The sequence below is a fragment of the Crocodylus porosus genome, unplaced genomic scaffold, assembly GCF_001723895.1.
Source record: "Crocodylus porosus isolate Cpor-Errol unplaced genomic scaffold, CroPor_comp1, whole genome shotgun sequence".
In the NCBI taxonomy this organism is placed as follows: domain Eukaryota; kingdom Metazoa; phylum Chordata; order Crocodylia; family Crocodylidae; genus Crocodylus; species Crocodylus porosus.
Genome location: NW_017728947.1, coordinates 81,216,199 through 81,225,608, shown reverse-complemented (window position 1 = coordinate 81,225,608; position 9,410 = coordinate 81,216,199).

Sequence of the window (9,410 nt, the reverse complement as noted above, 5' to 3'; positions counted from 1 at the left end):
GATGCAAGTGGGACCACCCAATATGGTGAAATTATTCATCTATTGTTGCACTTGTAAATTCTATTCTCATTGTGAATTTTATTATTAACTGTATAAATATATATATTCTCTTAATTAATAATTTATTTTCTGTATATAGTTGTGTATAATAAAAAACCCATTTGTTTATCGGACATAAAGTAAATTCTTGGACAGTGAGAGTGAAGGACACACCTCTCCATGGAACACCTCAGTCAGCAGACCTGCCTGTGGGGGTTCCCAGGCCTACTGGTACCCTGAGGATCCAGAATCCAGCATATCACCTGGCCTAGGGAAATAAGCATATAGGGTTTTTAATATAGCAGATTTCTCAAGTACCACATTTACTTTTAAGAGTGAATATTAATTTTCTTAAAGAAGAAAATAGGTAAGGCACTGGGCAACTGTCACTCTAATGAATCTACAAACTGATTAAATGGACCAGAGTCTCTGTTCTGACTAGAGAAATGGTTAGCCATGTTAGTCTAAAGTGAGGCAGAAAGTAGGACAGTGTGGTACCTTTGAGACTTAACTAGTTAAGAAAAATAGGACTGTAAACATTTGATTGTCACCTATGAAAGCTCATGCTTCTGAATGAGTTAGTCTCTAACGTACTACTGTGTCCTGTTTCTGCCTGTTCTGATTATACATGCTATAGCTGAAACAGTTTTTAGGGCACAGAGAGCACTTCCTCAGATCTGACTCTCTATGGACAGCCTGTGGAATGAAGGGCACTTTGTGTCCAAAAACTCATTGCTCTCCCAACTATAGAGTTGGTTCAGTAAAAGATATTTTCAAAAAATTCTTTTTCTTGCATTGTACCTGAACCATTATGGCTACAACAACACTCTGAGCCTAGTATAAATGCAAGAGCTGTTATATTGCAGCAGTATAAGACGATCTGCCTCTGATACATTAAAGTCTTAGTCCATTCTCATTATCACTTAGCTCAAGAAAATATTAGAGCTCTGCTCATGATGAAACTCCTCATGGAGTGACAATCGGGGATCCAGGTGGGGAAGGAGTCACTGTTTCATGTCACAGCAGGGAACTGATTAAGACACATGGCACATGGTAAATGTTGCTATAAAATACTTTGCACTTAATTATTTGTTAAATGGAAATGACTGCTCAAATGAAGAATATTATTTTTCTGAAAAGTTTCTTATGACTATCCTGGACTTCATTTTTGTCTGTGTGCTGCACATCATGTCCACTGGGAATTCCTTAATGATATTCAGGAGCAGATTCAAGAGGGGTGCTGTGGCATGACTAAACCCTTCATTCAATAACGTAGATCAATGGTTTTCAATAGGCCTCTGCGAATAGGGAAGTATTCAATTCGGATTCGGCTGATTTGGAGGACAGTGATTCAATCCAGTGATTCAAATCACTGTTCCCATTTGATTTGGCCAAATCAGAATCAGAGGTTCAGTGTTGATTTGGCACTGATTCAGAGATTTGGATCAGCCGGGGAGAGGCAGGCACAGCTGGGCAGCTGCAGGGTCTCCCATGGTTCCTCCAGCTGTGCCTCCCTCTTCCCAGGTGTGGGGGGCTGCAGGAAAAGCCCCCATGGCTGCCCTGCCTGACCCATCCTCTGCCCGGCCACAGCAGGGGGGACCATCAGGGGTGGGGCTGGGTGAGGAGGGTGATCAGGGAGTGGGGGCTGCACAGGGGACCTCTTCCAGGACACCCCACAGGCTCCACAGCCCCAGCTGCAGTTGGTGAATGTGGGGCCTTTTTTTTTTTCTTAAGTGATGGGAGGCTGGGGCCAGGTGAGGGATGGGATTGGGCAGGGCAGCCATGGGGGCTTCTTCCATGGCTCCCTCTGTCCGGAGAGAGGCAGGCACAGGAAGAGGAGCCGCAAGAGAACCTGCAGCCGCCCAGCTGTGCCTGTCTCTTCCTGGCCAATCCAGATCTCCAAATCTCTCTGAATCTTTTCCAAATCAATTTGGAGCCTTCAGATTCTGTTCTTTTAATGGGTCTCCCAATTTGATTCAGATTTTGAAATTTGGCCGCCAAATCAGACTAAGCCTCCTCCGAATTGAATCAGTGACCAAAGCTTTGCACAGCCCTAATTTACAAACTGGGTCTGTGGACTCCTGCAGGTCCGTAGACTATGTCTAAGGGGTCCACAAAAGATGACTATGATCACTCAAAAGTATATGAATACCCACACTTACAATTCAGAAGTGTACGCACTTCCATTTGAAATTTCCGAAGGGGTCCACACCTTCATTTGAAATTTTTTAGGGGTCCACAAATGAAAAAAAATTGAAAACCACTGGTGTAGAATCACCTGCTGCCAGTTTGACTTTGCAGCAGCACCAGGTGCTTTTGTCCCCTGCGGAGTTGGGGGGTAGCTGGAAGCCCCAGCCTGAATGGGGTTTCCTGGGGGACAAAGCAGGGAGCAAGTTAGGAAGCAGGGCTCCACCCCTGACACTGCTGTTCCTGGCTGGCAGGGGTGGGGGACCAAGTCACTCCAGGCTGCTTGTGCCATGCTTCAACCATTGTGCGAGGGCAGGCAGGAAGCAGATGCTGAAAAGGGAGACTTACCCCCACTACCACTCTCCCTGGCTTAGCCCAGTGCCCCAGGCCCACCCACTGAAGACCCTAACAGAGCAAAGCAGAAACAGCTGGGACTTTCCCTGCCTGAAGGTCAGCCAGGATAGCAGGGATAGTGGGTGGACCCAGGTTCCTGCACCCAGAAACAATACCTGTTGGAGATAAGGGAGGTGCTGCTGAGTGCTGGAGGGGAGGGAGTGCCCAGAAGGGGGTGGGGTTTGGGAGACCTGCTCCAGAGACTTAAGAAGATCCCTGGAAGATTCTGTTACTGCATGATCTGCCCAGGAGGAAGAGTACCCCTGCAACACCAAACTCAGCACCTGCCCCCAGCTTTTTGAAATCATATATCCAACCTATGGTACACAATGGCATTAAACACCCCTAAGAGTTAGTCTAGGATGACAGTAGATGATGCCCTCAGTATAGTCTTAGAAGTGTTGTTGCTGCCAGTAATTTAGTTTTATTTCAGAAGCAAGAAAGGAACAAAATAATCACACTTTGAAGGGATTATCATCTGCTCAGAGTAAAATAAAATGGAAATCAGACAGAGGGCTAGGAATGTGAATGAAATAAGGCACCAGCTTCCAAGCCATGGCATCCCAGTGGGGGTTTCTGACTTTGATGGAAAGTCAGGAGAGTTTGGCAGCTTCTGTCAAATATCCAAAAGCTCCTGTAATTGCTTCACAACCCCCCAGTCAGTCTGATACAAATGTGTATCAGGAATATCAGAATCCCAAGACTAAGCAAGCAGGCATGATGCTAAGTCAAAATTGACTTTCACAGCTTCTGGCTACACTGTCCTTAGCTCTTACAACTAGAACACTAAAGCTCTACCAATAGAAAGTACAAAACATCATCCTAAAATGAAGGGAAATGCTATCACATTACATTAGCAGTACTTTAAAAAGGGGTAAGACCTTCTTTAAGAGATTCTATATAGTGCAACCAGTGATCATTTAACAGGGTCAGTCTCCTGTCTTCACATTACATAGTCCAGAATCCAATTAAATTACAAAAGGCTAAACTACAATGCAGTGTCCTGTTATTTTGAACTATTTTAGCAAATGGCCCAAGTAGTTTAAGGAATTTTAATTGTAATAGCTGAAGACCTGTTCACAAATTCTCTTCACTGATTATATTAATATTGAAAGAAGCCTCTATGGACTCTGAGCTTTACGGGTTACTCCATTGTCACTGAAATATTTCTGACCCATCAGGAAGGACTATATAAGTATGTAAACATTATTTTGGGATAGTGTCATATCATCCAAACTATGAATTTATACTGGTATACAGTGATCCTGAATCACTCTGTGGAATTAAGTACGCAACAAGGGTGGGGGGGCAGCTGAATATCAGACAAAAGTAACACTGAGAGCAACTTGATAATAAATTTGGATGACAAATGAAAGTATCTAAGCTTGTCACCAATGTCCATAGTGTTTACTTCACCTTTAGATATATTTCATCCTCCCTAAGGGAATATAACCTCTTCATATATTTTCCTTGGCACAGAGAATGTTATAGTTTAACACTAGACCTTCCAGTAGAAGCATTGGAATGAAAAAAGCTATTATTATCAATAAAGAATATTGTTGTAAAACTGGAAGAATATAGGGTAGCCATGTTTCACATAGTGAAGCAATTAATATAGGTGTTTTAAAAAACCTTTTGGATACTCTGGAATTAAATATGCCATGCCATTTTCAAGAGAATTTATCACAAATTTATTTTTTCTGATATTGAGGCCTGTGATTACTACTGTCACTTACAAGACTGAAGGATTCCTTGCTTTCATGATTTTTGCAATATGACTATCTATCTATCTTTTGTTCATCCAGTCCAAGTAATCATTTTAACTATATTAGCTGACAAACGTAGCAAATTGTTCTCAGGCAGACCTTGATTTCTGCATATACATTTGAGCCTACAAGCTGTTAAGAACAGCTTGTTTTTATTGCTAGTTATTTGAGGAGTCTGACTGGTTACCAAAGTCACCTGGTACTGTTTCTGTTCCCTGACTGGATTGTTTTTTTTTTAGATAGGAGAATAAAAGAAAAAAGGGAAGTCTTATTCATACAAAAATACTCTGGTAACTAATCAAGTATGGGTATTCATATTTAAGAACAGTCTTCTTCCAAACACACGTGCAAACATTATTCATGATAACAAGGAATGTAGGTGAGACTGTCACAGGAAGGAATAGAGGGGAAGACCCCAAAGAGCCAAGGGAGACCCCCAAGGGCAGGAACTCTCAGAAGAAAACAAAAGGAAAAGAAAAGAAAAGAAATTTTTTTTACCTGCAGCAGGATCTGTGGCAGAGCCGGAGATGGAGGCGGGACCCACACGTCTTTATACAGCTGTGGCTAGCTGATAAGGGCAGCTGCTGGAGCCAGCTGGGAGGGATAAAAGGAGCAGCTGGCAAAGAGGTGGGGGAGAGACCTGCAGGAGCGCCAGCAGGGAAGTCTCTCCCAGAGCACCCACAGGGGGGAAACTGCCTCTCACAGCATGGGAGCCCGCCACAGGAAAGATGCTGCCAGCGGCAGCGCAGGGAGCAAGGGATCAGAGGCACCTCATCCAGACCGGGGACCCGGATTAGAAGACTGGGAAGAGCAGGAGGAGCTTGACACCCCAGGTTACCACCAAAGAGCCAGAGGGTCCAGCAGATGCCAAAACACCAGACCAGGTGGGACCGCTATGGGCTTGGGAGGGCTCAAGAAGTCACCCCAGGTGGGGGACAAAGGGCATAAGCAGCATGAAAGGCTGTGGAAGATAGGCCCCAGCAGTATACAGCCACCCCAACAGGGGACATGGGGAAGGTGTACCAAGAAGGACCACCAAATGTCCAGTGAATCCACAGGCTGGGCGAAGAGTGGAGAGGAGGATGCAGTGGCCTGCAGTCTAGCCTGGACCCAGTTTAGGGCTAGCTAGGGGCCTTAGGCGCCTGGGGCCTGTTGTTGTAGGGCAGGCCGTGGGAGAAGGTGATAAAGGGGGCAGAGGACCTCTCTTAGTATCTTTGTATTTCTCTGTTGTTGGTATTTTTTTTTTGTTTCCCACTTTTGGAGGGGTTGCAGGGCAAGGTATATGGAGCCTGAGTGTTGTTTAAACCTAAAGGGGGTTTACAGTCTCAGGGGAGGCTAGGCAGCCGTGAGATGTGGTGGGTGGAGTTAGGGTTTGGTCCGGCAGACCTATAGCCTGTCTCTGCAAGCGTACGCGGAGCCTCAACAGTCAGAGAACTGGCCAAAGGACATCTGGAGCCCATCAAGGTAGGGTGTAAGGGCAAGGTAGAGGGGAGGCGGAGCCTTACAGAAGATCACCCAACAGACGTCCCGTAGTCGAGAGACCTCCAGTAGTCAGACACTCACCACTGGAACAAGACTCAAAGTCATGGCAGGCAAGATTGAGGAAAGGCTATACCGGAAGGAGTCACCCACTCGGCGGAACATCGGGGACGGACAGACAAACACCAGCGAACGTCCGGGCCCGAGCGGCACGTGACCGGATGTTCAAGGCTGGAGACAAATAGCTGTTGTGAGTTTGAAGCAGTATCAGTGACTTGGCAACATTACCCTACTTCTTATCAATCAGTTCCCATACAGGTGTATCTAATGCCCCCACTACTGTGATCATTGCACATTGTTGGTACACTCACTAAATGTTCCTGCTGGGAGGAATAAGCATATAAGTCATAAGCTGGACCCCAGGTAAGATACAAGTAGACAGGAGACTGAATTTCCTCCTCTTGGGCACGTCTACATGAGACATTTAATGCTCAGAAGACAAATTCTACTGCACATTAGCGCAGCTGGCAAAAACTGTGCTAATGCTCTAATGCACAGTAGATTTAGTCTTATGCACATTAATGTCACCTAAAAAGCATTCATCTGCCCAAATGCACAGTAGTGTTGATTACAGAGCATTAAGTTTAGTACCTGTGGTAATTAACCTTTTACAGGTACTATACTTAAGGTGCTGTAATTACAGCATGTTAATGAATGTGTAGAAGCACCCTTGTAAAATTAAAGGGGATTAATTTCTTCTCTCAAAACTTGACCAAAAGCATAATTATTACAAGTGAATTGGAGCTAATGACTCATTCTCTTCCTCCTCAGCTTTGGGACCAAACAAGATGCAAGTGCCTTTTTGATTCCCACCCCTTCTGGCACAATGAGGTACCACAAATCATAACTTTCCCACCCCTTGTCTATGTTGTCTTGTATGCTGCTGGCAATGGAAATCAAAATCCCCAGGCTCTTTACATAATTTCTCACATACTGTCAAAAGGAGCATTATCAGAGGCAGAAATTGTAATGGCCTATTCTTTTCCAGCTGTGCTGGAAGCCTATATAGTCTCTTGATGCATTAACAGGGGAGAGAGAGGATACTAAAGAAATCCATGGATTACAGCTGTCAGACTGAAGCTGCTCTTGAGAAATGAAATAGAAGATTGCTAGGAATGGGCAGACTAGTTAGGTCAAAGAGAGAAATTATCCAAGCCTTCTCCTCAGATCAAACAGGCTGCACAAATGGCTTTCATAGCATTGTAGAGAGGAAGGACCCTGTTTGATGTGCCTTACTGTTTCCCCTTCCCTGGCTAAGACAGGCATATTCCCTATTGATGATTCCCAAGTGCATCAGGCCGTCTAGTTTTAAATGACTCAAGTGATAAGGTTGCTGCAGCAGCCTCCTTTGGGGAGATTATTCTACGATCCTAGTAATTGTTGTCATTAAGAACATTTCCTGACAATCATATTGAAGTTCCCCATGCTTAACTTAGTCTCATTCTCCAGACTGAAAAAGGAGGGGGACGGGTGGGTTCCCTTGTTTCCACAGTTACAGCCAGGACAAGAGGCAGGAATTGCAAAATCCTCAGGTAAGGTTTTTTAGTTTGTAGTATTTTCAACACCACTAGATTGCAAAAGATCTGGAAATCTGACTAGAGTATTTTCTTTCTTCATGAGTTTTGCAGGCTGATTCCTAAATCACCAGCGCTGACTTCTCAGTTAGATCACACTGCCCTCCTTTTTTGAACACTTTTGCTATATCTCTCATTATCTTCAAATTCATGCAAAACTATGCCACAGCCAACAACTTGCAACTCATTTCCCTCCTCAGGCTACTGTCAATGGCTCTTTACTTCTTTAAACCACCCCTAAAATTCATTCCTTCCCCCATGGAGTCCCCTATTAATAGAATAATTCCACATACCAAATGCACCAGGCCCTCCCTCCCTACTATTCAAATTCCTCCCAAAAGACTTATTTCCTCATGAGACCATAAACCTTAATCCTCATCAGTATATTTTGTATGTATAATTCCATATGACAAGCAGCTACATAAATAAATATTCAGCATTCCAAATTAGTACCTCCTGTGGGACTTTCCAGTGCATATTTTCTTATCTGTTTCTGGTTTGCCAATTTTAAAATCCCCTGATCGGACCTTGGCATTATCTGTTTTAAAAGGAAGGACAGTTCTGTGCTTACCAGGTAATATTTCGTACTAAAATTAAAGAATGAACAATAAAGGGTGCAGAATTTTACACAAAATAAACTGGACAAATCTGCCTCATCTGGAAGGAATATTTATCATTGCTGTCACACTCCTCTCTCATTTCTTCCTTACAGAAGAGAAAAGTCAACAGCAACAACAAAACCAGATATTGAGTTGCAACTGGCACCAGAGTCTTTGCATTCCATGATCTGTGTGCCTGTTCCCTTTGTGTTATTAAAAACATAGAAGATAATATAATGCTTGTTGGGGGAATATTGAGCTAGTGTCACCCAAAAGAGGCTGGTATTATTTGTGCGCAATTACAATCTATCTTTCTGTCTTCGCTTTCCTCACTAAGGGAATGTATATTGTGACTTCAGTCAAGTGAAACCCAAAATGTCAGCTTGAGGGTGGATAGCAGTGACACTGCCACCTACTCAGAAAGGCATATTTGATCTTTCATTTAAACTTGTCAGCAAGCATAAAGGCTTTTCCCTTGGCTTGCAACTTTTCTCTCTGTGTCTTTTTCATTTATTCTTCCTTTTCTTCTCTTTCTCTCTCTCTCTCTCTTATACTTTCCTTTACTTTTTCTCTCTTAGCAATGAAACAAGCACCAACTCAACAAAGTTTATTTGATGTTTTTGGATGCTGAAACAGAAGAGCAGATGGTATCCAGGGCTACTGAGTAGCCCTTCACAGAAGTTCCAGAATGAAAGAAACAGGGAAAAAATAGTTATTATAAAACCATGTTCCAGTTGCAAATAAAGGAAAGGAAATATCCCTCCAGCTCTGTGTCCAAAATAAGCCTTTCACTGTGGAGCATGAGTATGCTTACTGGGATGTTGGCATTTCTGTGTATAAATAGTTTTACTTCTTCAGCTGATTTCAACTGGCTTTTAAATTCTATATTAGAAGTTAATGATTTTGGTCCTGATGATGTAGGCAAACTGCAGCTCCAGTCTGGACCACTGTTGAAGCCATTAGAGCAGACTCTGTGGGCTGTAGCTGATGTGCTATTAACTCCAGTACCAGAACCACAGTTGTCATGACAGATGATCCATCTCCCCTTTGTCCAAGCATTCACAATCCTTTCCCCACCCCTCCCTCTAAAAATACCACTTAATATCACTTAATATCCCAAATTACAGAACACACTAAACTTTCTCAAATTACTCTACAGGGGGGAAACCCACAACTCAAAGTCCTGGAGTCTTTTTAAGTATGTCTGATTTGATATTTCAACAGAAAAGAATTGGCACAGTGATAAGTATTCATTAATATAAAACAAGCTGCTCTATATAAAAGGGATGATTATCCTACCCCTGTTTTAAGGA